Below are 18083 nucleotides of genomic sequence, written 5' to 3'. Positions count from 1 at the left end.
GATTTTCAAATAAACATTTTGGTAAAATTCAATATTCTGCAATTGTTTCTAGTGTCATGCAGCTTTAATAAATATCACAGGTATAATGCGTAAAGAAATAAGAAAAGATAAACCAATTGGACAAAAAAATGGGATGAACAATTTAAAATGTGACACAAAGAGTGGAAAATAATTCGTAAGATAGTTTTCAAGATTACAAAAGATAGCAAATTACAATGGTTGCAATATGGAGTGAATCATAAAATTGTAACTACAAATACCTTTCTGAGAATGATTAAGAAATAAGACAACGATCTATGTACTTTTTGGTTGGAAGAGAAAGAATCATTAGAATATGTTATGCATGACAGTAAAAAAAAGTCAGTATTTTTTTTTTTTAAAGAAATGTGCACTATTTGTTCAGCGAGGCTTTTGCATTTGATATTATAACTATTAAGAAAACTTTTATCCTTGAATGTTCAGAAATTGAAATGGTAAACATTGTAAATTATCATTTGAAACATTCTTTATTCTTTACAAAATGCAAAGCAATGATAAATTTCATTGAATGAATATAAAATTATCTGGACTAAGGTATACAAAGTAGAAAAACAAATTGCTCAGAAAAAAAATTGTACAGATCAATTTGAAAAGAAATGGAAATTATTTGAAACAGTAAAAACTTGAGTATATAATGTGAAATGTTACAATAAAAATGTGCTGCAATATTTCTTCTTAGCATTCTGTTATTTTATAATAAAAATTTTGTTTAAAGAACTTAAAGTAGACAATGGGGTACATGACATGTCTAAAATATAGATCCATATCCAATCAATAGTTTGTTTACATGGTGTACCTTTTACAACAACCTTGGTATTACAATATGCATCTGATTGTTAATTAATATGCAGTATATCTATAAACTCAGACAGAGTACATTGTCCAACATTGTACTTTCTTTACATCTAACCTGTGTTTAGAATAAACGTCTGTCTGTGTGAATGTGGGAGAGAGAAGACATTATTTACCGGTAAACCCTCTATAAAATCGTCAGGTTGGGTTGTAAGGGTTCTGAAAAAAAAACTTAATAAATCGGTCTCACCAAAACAAGTTTCAGATGTCACATGTAGCTACTTAAAGTACACTTCAATTTCAAGTTTCCTTTAAAATCCCCAGAGAAGCCAGGTGTTTGTATCAGATATATGATTAATTCAGAGTTATTGCACATGACAAGGATCTCAATATGTCATCATGTTTCAGGTATCTGATTAAAGAAATCAACCCCTGTTACCATTTGAAAGAAATTACACTTCAATGTCAAGTTCCTTTTTTTTTTTTATTTAAGGAGCTTCGTGTTTGCATTAGATATATGATATCCCAATATCTGACACTAATCTTCAGATATCACTCGTAAGGAAATCAGTTACTGATGCATTTTGATAGAACGCTTATGAAAACATTATAAACTGCGTGCAGGATTAAAACAGGACTATACACATATCTAGCAGAGATTTAGATATCTCAATATGCCGTAAATTTTCAGAGAAGGAAATCAGCTATATTCATAAATCTTGATATAAACTACCCTTGAATTTCATGTTTTTCTTGAAGCTAAGTGTTTGTATTAAATGCATGTATATTAATAATCCCGGTTTATAATTAGAGAAGGTGTTATTTTGATGACTAACTATGTTATACATCTTCAGATATCACTCTTAAGTAAATGAGCCACTTACCCTATGTTTTTTTGAAAGAAAGTGACATAAAATTTTAAGGTTTGTTTGTTTGTTTGGAAATCCTTAAGGAGCTGCATTTTGTAACTGATATATAATAATTTTAAAAGGACTATTCACGTGACGAGGATTGATTTTGATATCTTAATATGTCATCAACTTTTCAGATATCGCGAACACCAGACAATATGTTAATTAAACCATTGACTCCTTGTGACGATTTTGAATCCTATTTCTGGAATTTTTATAATTCCTCGTCAAAGCTGCGCATTTCTCGATTTCATCATTTTTGTTCATATGCATTTAATAAAAATAAGCTGATTTGTGTATCATTTATTCATAAAAGCTTTCAGAATATAAATCATTAATTCATAACGGCTTTTAGAATATAAATTATCTATGTTTTTGATCAAAGAATTTAAATATCCTTTAGGATAATCTATTTGATTTAACATTTTACATTTGATCTCATTCATTTCATTCTAGACAAGGGTCGTTTTATACTTACAAGTGTGATGTCAGTTTGAATTTCTTCGAAGTTTTTCTAATTTGCATTCATTTGTGTAACTGGTGATTCCTGATTATAAAGTGCAATGAATATCACTGTTTTCATATCTGTTACCTATCTCTTGTGGTGCATTTATGCATTATAAATGTTGTAAATGCATACGGGCTAAATCAGTTCTTTTTGTTTTACATCAATGTGTATTGCCTCTGTGTGCATATCTGTGCGATGGCATGTATTCCATGCATATTTCATTTGCAATGAATTATTCTCCATCATGTCCATGCCCATTTTAGGTCACACGAGTTACCCAGATGACCTATTGCTATTGGTCTGCGTCCATCGTCTTGCATCGTCTGTCGTGCGTTAACAATTGAAAATTTTAACTTTCTTCCCTTCCAATTCTTTTTCATTCGAAAGATTTCAAAACTAAAATGCATATCTAGGAATGTACCAAAATTGTGAATTTCGCAACCCTAGGGGGGAAGTTCCAAGTCAAGTGCGGGGTCAGTATGGTCATACATGTATTTTACATGTATCCATTACATTTAATGAACTTCTTTTATAATTTTACGACATTAGATAAAAATAAAATGAATATTTAGAAGGAGCCGAAAAGGTGACGATAACGAACAGTAACCAGTCTCATATAATGAATACAAAATAAAGAGTTGGGCAAATACGGACCCCACGGTTTGGAAATCCCTCTACCTTGAATTGTAAAACTTATTGCCCTTCAGTCAGAACAATACTTTAAGGTAGGGCAAATATAATGATAATATGTAGTAAAATGTATTGAATCTTAGAAAAACATTTCTCTCTATGTCCCTATGTAATGGGAGATAACTTACATGCATTATCATAATGTACTCAAATGTGTGAAATTTTGGGGGCATTGGTTCTGACTTTAGGGAGGGTCCAAAATAGTATTATAGTGTCAATATAGCATATATCATACAAAGTCTTTCATCAGTATGGTAACTTTTGAGAGCTTTTGTGTTTTGAGAACGCATTTTATACTGCTGCTGAATATTAAAATTTAGCTTAGATATGCAGATCAGGAAAATTATCAAAGATTTCGTAGCCCTTGGTGCTATTGTACCTTTACCTAAAATGCAGGTGACCGACACTCCCTGTGGGCCTCTTGTTACTGTGAATTTTGAGGCTGCAGGATCTTTACAGCATTGATACATTGTATATGTGGTGAAGCACGCATCTGTCGGAGACGAGAGCTAGGTCAACGAAATTAACACGATATTGCACATTGTCTCCCGAAAGACCGGAAATCTTAAAGAGAGTTTGGAGTTACGGGCATGCGCGAAAACATATTGTAGAGCATTTATTACTCTTTGTCAGCTTTAAGGACGTTGGAGGGTAGACTACAAATAACAATGACTTCAGATGTGAGTTTATAGAATAATCAAATGATGATATTGCAAGTCTGAATAAAAACTTACCGACTCACACAGTCTGATAACGAACTTAACGACTCTCACACTCTGATAACGAACTTAACGACTCACACAGTCTGATAACGAACTTAACGACTCTCACACTCTGATAACGAACTTAACGACTCACACACTCTAATAACGAACTTAACGACTCTCACACTCTGATAACGAACTTAACGACTCTCACACTCTAATAACGAACTTAACGACTCTCACACTCTGATAACGAACTTAACGACTCACACACTCTGATAATGAACTTAACGACTCACACACCCCGATAACGAACTTACCGACACCGACTCACACACTCTGATAACGAACTTAACGACTCTCACACTCTGATAACGAACTTAACGACTCACACGGTCTGATAACGAACTTAACGACTCACACACCCCGATAACGAACTTAACGACTCACACACGACCATGATAACGAACTCAGAGACGCACAGAAACCTATTTTAAAGGTATATAAGTGTAAAACAAAACAACAACAAAAAAGGACGAACGCACTAAACGAATGTAATGCTTAAACTTCAAAGAAGCACAAACCCCACCCGATAAACGTATTCAGTAATATAAACTGAGCTATCGATATCACGCAAGCTATCATCTGTTCTGTATTTATTCTATTGAACTACAGAGGAATTGGTCTTCATTATGTTGTAGAAAATATTTACATTTCTATGTTAAAAGAGTCACGCAGATTTAAGATGACAATGATTAACTTGTCGACGATCGTGTTTGGATTAAATAATACCTTAAACAGTGGAATTCAGAATATTGACTCTACCTTTGTAACCATTCTATTAAACAACTGTGTTCACAATAATGATCTTTCTCTATGCAAATTGCATTGCGCTTATTTCACAAACTAAAGAGAATGTGCGAATCGTGTTAGGTAATCTTGATGCTTGGCGAAGAAAATGGCTACAGCCTACCAAGTAAAAATTTTCAAAAACCCCAAAATATTCACGTTTGAAAAAGCGGTCTCAAAAGAAGTATTTATAATTTCCATTTAGGGGGAAACAAAGCTTGATTACGAAGCTTTCTTCAAAATGTCTTGGTATCATCTTCGACGAAGAAAAATGTTGAACAAGCAAAATGAGGATCGTTCAGGAGGTAGAGGGCTTGGGTCCGTTATGTCTCGATTTCATACAATCTAATCAGTAAATTCCACACGTATGAAAAATTGATTGAAAACTGTTGCGTCCGTCCTCGACTACAGCATTAGATAATAATAAGACACGAAGCATCGTTACAGGGAAACGGTACAAAGATATCCTGTTGTTGTAAACATTTTACTCCATTATTAACCATTGAGAAAGGAGAGTGAATTCATGGCCGAATTTGTGTTGTGGCCCTAAAGTGAAGATACCGCGTCTTCGTTTGATGTACGTGGGAAGTTCAAACTACCGTATCATGAAGCGAGTGCTCGTTTGGGACTGTGATGTACGTGGGAAGTTCAAATTGCTCGTTTGGGACTGGACACTAAACAATCGCCCTCAAGTTGGAATTGGCAATTCAAGACTTTAATGGAACAATTCAAAATGTGGATACTTACATACAGGGGCGGATCCAGGAATTGCGGTTACGGGGGGCGCCACTTTATGAGGCAGGGAGTGTGGGGGTGAAGTCCTGGTGGGGCCCAGGGGACGAAGCTCCCGTAAGCTCCTGGATTTTACAGATTTTGTAGGGCTTGAAATATATCTCCAATTTAGTCTTTTGTACTCTTTTCTATCATTTTTATGAGGTGAAATTAATGAAATGACGCAAATTTTAAGGGTTTTTGGAAAAAATTAAGTTCTCCCAATAAAGTAATTCAAGAAATCAATAGATTTTGTCATTTATTTCTCCGGGAGTGGAAGAAATTATTGCTTCTTACATTGTTTTGTACATCTTTCTAAACAAGATACCACGATTTACGTTAAGTTTGAACAAAAAATTGGGGGGGGGGGGTGCCGGCTGCGCCCCCCCCCTTAAATACGCCACTGACATAGATATCACAACATGCAACTTGTAATTTGCAAGGATGAAAATTTTGAAATTTTGAAAATGCTTCGTGGAATAACCTTCATCGCTATAACGAACGCTTTGTATTCAATTCCCGTTACGTACTGGTAAAAATTAAAAAAAAAAAATGTTGCAGACAGTAGAATTACCGAAATCAGATTTACTTTCAACAACATTCAGATGCGGCGTTCTGTCTCTGTGTTTAGAAACTGGACGATACAAGGATGAAGTAGTGGGAGATAGAATATACCGTATATACTCGCACATAAATCGGAGGTTTTGTTTTTTGTTGTTGGTTTTTTTTTTTTTTTTTTTGGTTTTTTTTTTTTTTTTGAGGGGGGAGTAAAAATTCGACCCTGAAGTCTGTGTCTGACTTATATGCGCATATTAATGCCATGTTTTTTCCTACCGTACAACTCACGACATTTGACGGATTTTGAATGCATTTTAGTCAGTAGCAAATCAACAAAAGTGATAGCTTAAATATCAAGGTGAAAATAACGAACAGTGATCAATCTCGTAACTCTTAAAAGGAATATAAAATTACCGGTAACAATGAATAACAAAGAGAAAATAACGGTGATCAATCTCATAACTCCTATAGGGAATACAAACTTCCCGATGACAATAAATTGCAATTTTGAATACTTCCTGCTATGATGTTAATAATGAAAATAAATTCAACTCGTCTTCTATGTTCATAAAAGTCAATATGCGTATCATTTTACGAAGAATGAACCCGATTTGTATAATTATTGTTTATCGGTATTCTTTATTTTACGAATCAACTTCAATCTTTATGTCCAAATTGATTCACACAATTAAAATACCCTAATAATAATAAGTATAAATTCTTAAACTTGAAATGTCGCCTACTCAAAAGCGGTAAATCTAGTACTGTGTTGTAAATACAGAAACCGAAAACGGACACCGATACAGGTACGGTTAACAAACATTCAATTCAATTCAATTATTTATTGATTCACCAAGCATGTTGGCATACAATCATGTTACACAATATGAGATATATAATGACAATAAACTAATTACTAACAGTTCATTTACATGTATATGTAAATACAAATATATATCTGATATGTACCTGTGATATTAGACTATGTATGCAATTTAGTATTGCATATTATCTTATAGCTAATAAATAGTCTAATATAAAATCTTCGTAAAATCTAGAGAATGTTAGCGTTCAATATCCTGAGAATTTATTGAACGCTAACTTTGCATTGCGTAAATTGTATGCGCCCGAAACATTCCGAGTATGAGCGTTCAATATTGACGTTACCATAACGACGTAAACAAGCCAAAATGGCAGACGACGGTCCTCCGAATCTGACAGAGCCGTTATTTGATATTTACTTAGGCAAAATGTTTTACTGTACATAAATTATGATGTCCCCATTTACAAAATCAGTTTGCTTCATGCATTAATGACGGGTTAAATATTGAACAGTTAAGAAGTACATGCTGTTATTGCACACTGCCAATATTGATGAATTCTCGTCTGTTTTGGAGTAGTTTGAGTGAAAAGGGATATAATTTAACAACTAAATACTTTAGCTATATAATAAAAGGGTTATTGAACTTATATAGGTGAATATTGGCACTCGTTGGCTGTCAAAATGCACTCGCAAGCTCGTGCATTTTCACAGCCAACTCGTGCCAATATTCACCAATATAAGTTCAATAACCCTATATTACATAAATTAAATGTAGTTATAGCACTCTACTTTTGGTGCGCAATTCGAAACATTCATGTAAAAATTCACAAAACCTTCTAGCATGAACTACATTGACAGGGTTGCATAGTACTTTACAATGGTTTTTCTTTGATATATCATCGTCTGAATTGTAGATGTTCAAAGGGTAATATTTCTTTCTTATATCTTTATACATGAAGCAGTCATATAAAAAATGTAACTCATCTTCAACAGTAGTTTTACAAAACTGACAACAACGACATTTTTTTGGAATACATGGTTTTGAATATCTACCAGTTTCAATTTCTAAAGGGTGGGCAGATATTCTTAGTTTTGTTAATCTAGAGCGTACGACTTTCGCAATTGGAAATTTCAAATAGTCTTGTAATTCATAGTTCTTTCTAATTTTACTGTAAAATAGCAATTTTCCACGTTTAGAGAATTCAGTATTTTGCAATTGCATGTTAATATTATCAATATAGTAATTCTTCATGTAATTGTAAAATGTGCTTTTATCAATATCCAATGATGGAAGATTTAGCTTATTTCTTAACTTTATAGAGAAATAACACAATATGATCCAAAGAAAAATACCATTAAAATGGAAACAAATTACTTTTAAAAATTAATAAAAATTGTCATAATTAGGCATTCTTTGTGTTTCTAAATTATGGCAAAACTCTTAGCCACATAAATTATGTGTTTCCCCGATTCTACGATTTGGACGTAGTTCTACCGCAGGGCCCTCATAACAAATTAAATTTAATTTGATGAATTTCTACTCCATTTTACATATTGCCCGATTTGTTATGGTATTTTAGTCAAACGTACTAAATTATGTGTTCTGGTCTGTTTCAATATACGTTTATTTTTCGCAAAAAATAATTCTATTTAAGAGTAAAAATAAAATAAAAGATACGGTATTTAATTTTTTTTTTATAATAATAGAAAATATTCAAAATGTATGTGATTTTGTTGATATATGTTTAGCGCCGTCGAGCGGTAAACGGCGTAGAATTACTTATTAATTCTGTTAATCCAAAGTTGATAAAATCATTCCTCAATTACATAATTATGAATTAAGTCCTTCGAGGAAATACTACTTTCAGTTCAATAAAAACACGTAGTTAAAGTTTCAAGTTTATCTACAGAAATCTAATCATTACATCTATGTAACATCCATGGTCAAACAAACACGACAACAGTTAAGAAACTGACTCTCTCGATGGTCATCAAGTCCTTATATATATATATATATATATATATATATATATATATATATATATATATATATATATACAGTGGAGCCTCGGTAATCCGGACGCCATTAATCCGGACGCTTCACCTTCCGGACGATTTTTCTAGGGAACGGAATTTTTATACATTATTTTGTATCATTAATCCGGAAATTCGCGTTCCGGATCCGGACGGTCACTTTTTACTACAAAACGTTATAATGCATTGAAAATTGTACCGTTAATCCGGACGGTAATTTTGTGTAGGGAAGGTCCGTGTCGGACAATTTTAGCAAAGTGTAAATTATAAAGAAAACAAGCCAAACTGTCTAATTGAAGCGATTACCTGTACCCTGTCAACACCTCTCTCCAATTAGGTGGTGTGTCCGTTAGATAGCACGTGCCGATCGAGACATTGTATTGCCAATTTTCGCACATAAGATCTTTATTGCGTGTAGTGTTGAATTTTGTAAATAAATCTGTAGCATATTATTTTATAGTCTTGATCAATACCCTAATAGTATTAATAAATTAAACATCATGCCGTAATGATAATTTTTTTAACTGCTACACGTATCAGTTATACTGATTCGTAAATTCATATCGGCTTATTCAAATCTAAAGAGTGTAGATTATACTTCTAGATTCTGGATTTTATTCTGTTGATTGGCGTGAAATATACATGTATGTTCATGCACATGTATATATAGTATGATTTTTTAACGTTTAGAATATCGCTCATGTAGAATGCACCTGTGTACGATTGATTCTTCTTACGATGTTGTAGAGCTTTATTGCTTTCGAAATTTTAAACTCTGCGTAGAAGTGAGAAAATTACCATTTTAAGGAAAATGACAATTAAATTCTGTATGTACCTGTAATGTTAATTTCACCCGAGTTTTGTTCCGTTATTATCGCATCATGAAAATAATAGGTGCGCGTGAGTAGATCAAAGCAGTAGTAGGTCTTGATATTACGAGCTTAAATGATTTTGTTCTCCTGATATTGTCTTGGATAATTATAGAATAAGAAATATAAAGTCTGGCAGATTGAATTTTGGCTAAAGAATGTTGTCAACTGACATGATAATCACGAAATTCTTATATCAAGATTGGACGATGAAGATTGTTTTAACAGACCGCCGAACCCGTGAATCGTGACAGATGGAAATTACCGGCCTCTTTAAAAAGTAAAAGTGTGATGAAATGTGTGAAATGTAAATGATTGTTAGTTACTAATGATTTAATTACTTATAGTTACATAAAGTGCTTCATTATTTGTTTTAGTGCATACGGTACACAGTTTTGTATATTTTTTTAGGGTCATATGTATGTACAATGTAAGCACAGGCAAATACACTGAACACGTACATTAAATTTTAGTGCTTTGAAATACATGTAAATGTTAACATTATCATAATTTATTTACTAATGCAAATGGTTAAATCCAATGATAGAATGTGTTTAATTCACTATGCATCAATAAAGTAGGCACATATTGGCTACTTATGAAAAGCTAGAAAATATGCGATTCAATTATCCGGACGCTTCATTTATCCGGACGATTTTGCTGGGAACCAAAGCGTCCGGATTAACGAGGCTCCACTGTGTGTGTATATATATATATATATATATATATATATATATATATATATATATATATATAGGTAATGTGCATTGCTCGAAAGGAGCAATGCTATGTTAACAAACAAAGATTGCTCGGGACGAGCAATCCAATTGAACAAACATAGCGTAACAACATGGCTCATAAGGAGCAATCAGATATAACATATTTACATAATCTCACTACATAAGATTTTTAACAATATAACAAATTCTGAGCTTTAATATATGTAAATTTTCATCATTAGAAAATCAAGATAAATTGATTTCTTTTTGTAAAATTGGTCCTTCAAATTTCTTATTAGATATTGTTTTGCTGGGGGAAGAAAGAAAATTCAAACCCGATTTTAGAAAATATACTAAAAATATATGATTTTAGATACAAATATATAAATTTGTTTTAATTGTTAATAGATTTTGTCTTAAATAATAGAACACCCGCTTGGAATTTCGAAATGTCATTTTTTTTTTTATTGATTTGTCCCCATTAACACACACACCATCACCCCACCCACCCACCCCACCCCCACCCCCACCCCCGGGAAATTTTAATTCACACCAAGACTTTTTTTGTTCAAAATTTAAAGGCAATGCGGCTTGCCGTGCATTAGATGGTAATTAATCTAATTTGCTATGTAACGGTTTTCACTTTCATCCGAAGTGGAAAATTGGTTATAAATGACCACTTTTGAGTAGGCGACATTTCAAGTTTAAGAATTTATATATATTATTTTTTTTATTGTGTGGATCAATTTGGACGTAAAGATTGTTTCCGAAAAAAATGAAGTTGTTCTGTTCGTCGGTTTTGATATTATCTATAAATCATCGATCACAAACAAGGACCATCGTGAGTCGGCAGTACACTAATTAGGCCTACATATATATTTTGGAATCATTAAAACTATGATTAAGAAGAAATACTTCCAGTTAAACATAAAGATTTATTCAACATCGTTTTTTTTAAAAGTTTTTTTTAAAGTATCTTTATAAAATCTATGTATTGAATGAAAAGTGTCTGTTTTCGGTTTTTGTATTTACAACACAGTACTAGTACTGCTTTTGAGTAGGCGACATTTCAAGTTTAAGAATCTATACTTATTATTTTTGGGGTTTTTTTTTTCAATTGTGTGAATCGATTTGGACATAAAGATTGTTCCCGAGAAGTATGAAGTAATTCTGTTCGCCGGTTTTAATTTATCTAGAAAATCGCAATCCGGAACCATCGGGAGTCGGCAATACTAGATTTACCGCCCACCATGCAAAAATAGAAGACGCAACTGGAGGATCTTGAACGTCCAATGAAAAAAATCCAAACCATATCATCACCAGTAGCCAGTTTTAAAAGTCAGCTGATAGAGTGGGTAACAGACCAGAGGCAACGAGGTTACATAGTGACACATGGCACTCTCCGCCTTCAACCCCTACAGAGAATATGCCACAAGATCCTCGCACCAGCCGACTTCAAAGCATCTGCCGGGTGGTGTTCACGATTCATGAAACGACATGGTCTTATCGTCAGAGGACACATGAGATCATTTAAGAAATGTGGAATCAGCAACAGCTTGGATGGAGAAGACGACGCATTCTTCAATGAATTTTTACAGTCCTCCACAAATGACGCGAGAGAAAATGACAAGAGTGAAACCATTAATAGTGATAGTGATGCTAGTGATTATTGTGATGATACGATGGTATTCCTCTAGCTGAACTACAGAAATATTTCCATAAGAACGAAAACGGTGAATTATTCTTTGCTTCCATTAATCGACAATAAGAGTACTGAAGTTCTGTGTTAACTCTCTTCCATGTTTGTATTTTTGCTTTATAAATACGTAGCTAGCTTATGTCTGGAAAAAAAACAAAAACATTGAAATGTTATTTATTCATTGTATTAAAACATGAGGTTATCGTAAATAATGATCGAGACGAGATCGACGTTCACAAAATATATACAACAAAGAAACACAACTCTTGCTAGAAAGTGGATATTAAGATGGCGGACAATTTGATAACAAAAAAATCAGTCCCAACTTATATGAGGGGTAGTGTTGAATACTTATTTTAAAAAAAACACCGAAAAGGGGTTACCGACTTACGTGCGGGTCAACTTATATGCGAGTATATACGATAAGTGTGAAGCATTGTTAGTTGTATAATGATAAAAAAAATCACAATCAAATTTCTACGCCGTTAATTTTCAAATTTTTCGTGTTTTCATCTTTTACTCAGTTAAACTGATAAAGTTATTGTTAAAAATAAAATTATTGTTAGTTTCTAAATGAAATTGAAAGTATATAATAAAAAGGTTATAGACTTTGTATGGTAAATATGACGACCTCGTTTTTTGTCGCGAACGGACCTCGCAAGCTCGGTCCGTCTACGCGCCAAAAAACTCGGTCGTCATATTTTCCCATACAAAGTCTATAACCTATATTATTATTATACCTCAGTATGAGAATTCTATGCAACCCGTGATCTGATTGGTCTATACAGTCACGTGCCAGGGATGACAAAACTTCATATCTCCCTCTCAAACATCATATCTCCCCATCATATTTACCTCTTGGGCAACCTCGTTCATTTTCCATAAATTTAACGTCAAAGTAGACGAAGTGTATTATGACGTCACAATAAGTCCGAGTCATTCTACTTTCATAGTTCGTAAGGCACAAAATATGCGGGTCTCTGATATACAGTTTTAAAATCGCCTGATTTTGGTTGATACAAAAACAAGCAAGTAAATCAGCATTCAAGGAGAATGGATATACAAAAACTGGTTATATCACTGTATTTCGCTGTTTGTACCTTCTATATTTACGATGACGGCGGGGTGTTACTGTTAGGGCGATTTCAGCTACATACATGTACAATGTATAGATGAGTAAACTCCAATATCAAATACAATTTTGCGGTCTTGCTTTGTTTCGGTATAATAAACAATTTATTGCATGAATGTTCGAGATTTATGAAGATTTATTCACCCATGACGTTGCCCTCGGGGAATGTGATTTTTCTTGGGTGAATAAATCTTCATATCTCCCTCACTATCATGCAATAAATGTATATTATTTTATTGATATTTCATGAAAGGCGAAGATAACGAACAGTGATCAATCTCATAACTCCTATAAGCAATACAAAATAAATGGTTGGGCAAACACGGACCCCTGGATATACCAGAGATGAGTTCAGGTGCCTAGGAGGAGTAAGTATCCCCTGTCGACCGGTCACATCCGCCGTGAGTCCTATATCTTGATCTGGTAAACGGAGTTATCGGTAGTCAGAATCAGTGTGCCAAAAACGGCCAAACAATCGGCATGAAACACGTCAGGCAGCATTTCGCCCAATGATAGGTTGTATTGGTAAACTAGATCGTTATAACGACCATAGAATTTGCGAAATGCTGATTTTAAACGATACTATTGGAATCCCTGCACCATCAACTTGTTTGTCAGTAGCCTGCTTCGGTTTAAAAACTGACCATACGTAGAACAAGCTCTTGCGTCTTGAATCAGTTGAGAGATGTAAACACCATATGCAGGTGATAATGGAACATTGCTACATGTACATAAATATGGGATTGACGATGGAGAAGCTGAAATCATCCCGTTTGTCATGAAGTTGAGTTGTTACTTTGCCGTTAATCTCTACTTTCAATAAAGTATCTAAGTATGAAGAAGAAGTGGGTGACTCTGTGGTGCCTTTTATTTCGAGTTCACTGGGATATGTTGAATCGACAATCACATACGAATGAAAATTATTATTGTTAATCGTCGATATATCTAAATGTCGAATTGAAGGCCACAGCAAGAGATTTTTTCTTCTCACGTAGAAGTTTTTGAATAAATTCTGCTTCATGGGAATAAAAGAACAGGTCAGCTAACAAAGGAGCACAATTCGTGCCCATAGGCATTCCAACAGACTGTTAGAAGACCTGATCACCAAAGACCACGAAGATATTGTCAATGAGGAACTCTAGCATATTTTTATTTCAACTTCAGAATACTTGTGCGTGGAATCAGAGTGGCGTTTAACAAAGTAATTTTTTGGATGATTGATTGCTAGATATTTGCGTTTTCCATTTTTGTTGAAGAAGCAACTGTCTATGATGTCAAAGTCTAGTCTTTAATTTATCGTGAGGAATGGTCGAGTAAAGAGTTGGAGCCATACGTTTTGATGTTGTTGATTTCAGAAAAGTTTTGTGATTTCAAGTTTACTAAAAGTTCTTTAGAATTTTTTAGAATCCACATTTGATTTACACCACTTCTGGCATTTCATATAATATTGATATTCATTTTATTGATATTTTATATAACATTGACCGCCGCGGTGGCCGAGGGGTTAGAGCGTTCGCCCCGAATGCGGTAGGCCGGGGTTCGAATCCTGGCCGCGACAGACCCAAGTCGTTAAAACGGGTAGTGACAGTTCCATCGCCAAACGCTCGGCATCAGGTGTGAATGTCACGGGTCCTCTGAGATGACCTTAAAAACGGATGTCCCGTGTCACAGTAGGTGTGGCACGCTAAAGAACCCTCACTGCTCAATAGCCGTAAGCGCCGAGTATAGGCCTAAATTTGAAGCCCTTCACCGGTCTTGGTGACGTCTCCATATGAGTGAAAAATTCTCGAGCGAGACGTTAAGCAAGATACAATCAATCAATCATTATTTCATTAATATTTCATATAATATTGATCATTATTTTATAATATGATTACGGTGTGACCGTTGGGGCGAGCGCAGCATATCTGAATACATTTTCAAAAAATTTATATTGAAAACAAGGAAAACTGATCTGGTTCACTGTCAATACGTAGGATTACTGTCTTGCTCTTCTCGCCAATGTAGGAATCAGTTTAGCGGGAAATGCAACGAGCGTGTTGTGACGTAGCCTGGTAGTTGTGACGTGACTGTTTACATTTCTTTAGACAATATTTTAAAAAGAAAGGGGGAAGAATATGATTGTCATCCTTTCCTTTCAAATAAGAAAGGTTTGTAATACCGAGCGAAGCTCGGACGGGCCGAAGGCCCGTCCGCGAAGCAAGGCTCTAAAGGTAACACGTATGTAAAAGAAAAAAGTCAAAATCAGCAAAAGAAAAAGAGATAATCTCTATATACGTTCACTGAAATTTTCGTGATCCATATGGGCGCCGCCATTTATTTTTTCATTACCTGCTTCAACAGTTATTCGTGTTTTATTTTGAATGCCAATAATAGAAGACTCTAACGTGCAATTCGTAATTTAAACACTCAGTTTGTTCAAAGTGAATAATATAATTATCGTTGTAACAAGTTTTAGCAAATAAATACATATAAAACCGTAATACGACTAAATAGATGAACGAGTTCATGAGTTTCTTTGAATAAGAATAGACGATAAAATTACGGTTACTTTTTTACCATTTTGAATCTATTGATTAACTTTGTTTAGTTTTAACGGCCTTTTTCATTGCATACGGAATGTATTATTGTTGTTTATAATTGTTTACTTTGAAAAAGAGAAAAAAGTCGAGGCTAAATGTGACGTCACAATGCACAATTTACGTCGCCTTGCGTTTTATTTCCCACGTTCAATGAATAGGCGGATCATGTAAAACTGTTGTCCCCATATAAACTCCTTTAAGGTAGTGATTGCATGGCATCACGTGGTTTAATTCATGTATTATCTAAAAAGAGACTATTTTCGTTTCCGATTCCGGAATACGTCAAACGCTAAGCATCAGTAATAATGAGAGACAATGGAAACAAAGACTTGTCAGATATAACCAGACACAGGATAAAGTGAAAATATGTTTAGAAATATACAAGTAAAATAAAATACAAATGAAAAATCCCTTGTGTTTTGATTATTGAATTAGGCCTGTCTTATAAATAATAGTCATAGTTTACGTCTCCATGATTCATATAGCCCCCCCCCCCCTCCCCCCGGTTAATTTTCAGTCTTACAAAACGTAAATTTAATTCACAAACCACTAAGCCTATTAAATTATGATATATAATGCTATAAATTTCATAACATGAATATGGTGTTTGTGCACATAAATCTAAAATGCTGGGTGTAATATCCAAGGGAAACTGTTAGGCCAAGGAATCACGTACGGGTTATGTAAACACGTCATTTTGAGCAAAAAATATCGATAATATTAATCATATACATAGATTTAAAACACTTTATTTTGCTACAAATAATCCCATCCTCCACTTTGAGATCGTCAGCTAAGAGGCTCCGAGTCGGGGAATCGAGGAAATCTACTATGTAAATTAACGTGGATGTTAAAAGAAATCAAAAAGTGTGAATTTCGAAAACAGCACTTGCTGTTAATATGATTTTCTCAATTAGTTCAGTTATTTCTTATAATTTAAAAAATAATGAAAGTTTTGTTGTTTTTCATAATCGCCTGGTTTGAAAAAGAGAGAGAAAAAACACGTCGTAGGTAATACGACGTCACAATGCACAGCTTACACCGGCTGTGTTATATTTCCCGCGTTTTTAACATACGCTTACAAAGCATGAATATACAAGTAATTTCAAATAAAAAGTAATAAAAACATCTCCAAAGCAACAGTACTATCATTCTATGTAGAATAAATTCAATAATAAACATCAAAACATTTTCATAGTTTTAATATGAGTTGAAATAAATGCATGTAAGATGCATATCTATTGTAATTATCACCTGCAGCATTTATGTAAGGAGGGGGAGGGGGTAACTATAGTGATCATAGCGCCATAGTAAACCTGAAAACCAATATTGATACTTTCAGGAAAAATTCCTCCTAACATATGTTAAAACATATTTAAAAATTAAAAAAATTAATTGGTCATTTATTCCTCAGGGGCTGAAATTATGTCTGCTTTGGTGAATAATTGCCTTCTAAAAATTGCGAAATTGCTCATAAGCAGCCCTGCTTCTACTTCATATGAAAATAAATGGACATATTAATTAATACAAATTATATATCATTTAAGGCTTTAACTTCAATTTGATATAAAATGTGTATCCCTTACCCCTTATGTATCATTTTTAAACATCACCTCAAATACATGTACCATTTATTACGGAAAGTCAACAAGAGGGGTTACCATGACAACCGTAGCGTCACAATTTCCGTGATAACCATATATGATACTTTCATAATGAATTGCAGATACTGTCAACTACAAAATATGTAAAAATAAAAAAAATTCATAGATTCATTAATTTTCAATGACCCATGCAATCACTACCTTAATATTGAGATGTTACTAGGTGTTTAGCGCCAAGAAATTTCATTCAAAATATATATTTTTAAATGAATCATAATCTACCGTACTTAACGGAATTATGATTACCACTCGGGACACAGAGTTACGTACATGCTTAGCTCGGTCCAACGGTTACACCGTATACATATTACTTCAAAGATTTTTTTTTTATTATTATTTTACGAATCGAACCATCCACCATTTTGTACGAGGGACTTCTGGGATTGGCGTCAAAAAAAAATTCTTGTTAGAGGTTGAGATTTAGCTCGGATTATTTCCCGCGCTCTAGTCATTAAAGCTATTATACCGAGCGAAGCTCGGACGGGCCGAAGGCCCGTCCGCGAAGCAAGGCTCTAAAGGTAACACGTATGTAAAAGAAAAAAGTCAAAATCAGCAAAAGAAAAAGAGATAATCTCTATATACGTTCACTGAAATTTTCGTGATCCATATGGGTGCCGCCATTTATTTTTTCATTACCTGCTTCAACAGTTATTCGTGTTTTATTTTGAATGCCAATAATAGAAGACTCTGACGTGCAATTCGTAATTTAAACACTCAGTTTGTTCAAAGTGAATAGTAC

Source organism: Ostrea edulis, chromosome 5 (genome assembly GCF_947568905.1).
Source record: "Ostrea edulis chromosome 5, xbOstEdul1.1, whole genome shotgun sequence".
Classification (NCBI taxonomy): domain Eukaryota; kingdom Metazoa; phylum Mollusca; class Bivalvia; order Ostreida; family Ostreidae; genus Ostrea; species Ostrea edulis.
Note: the sequence above shows the minus strand (reverse complement) of the source record.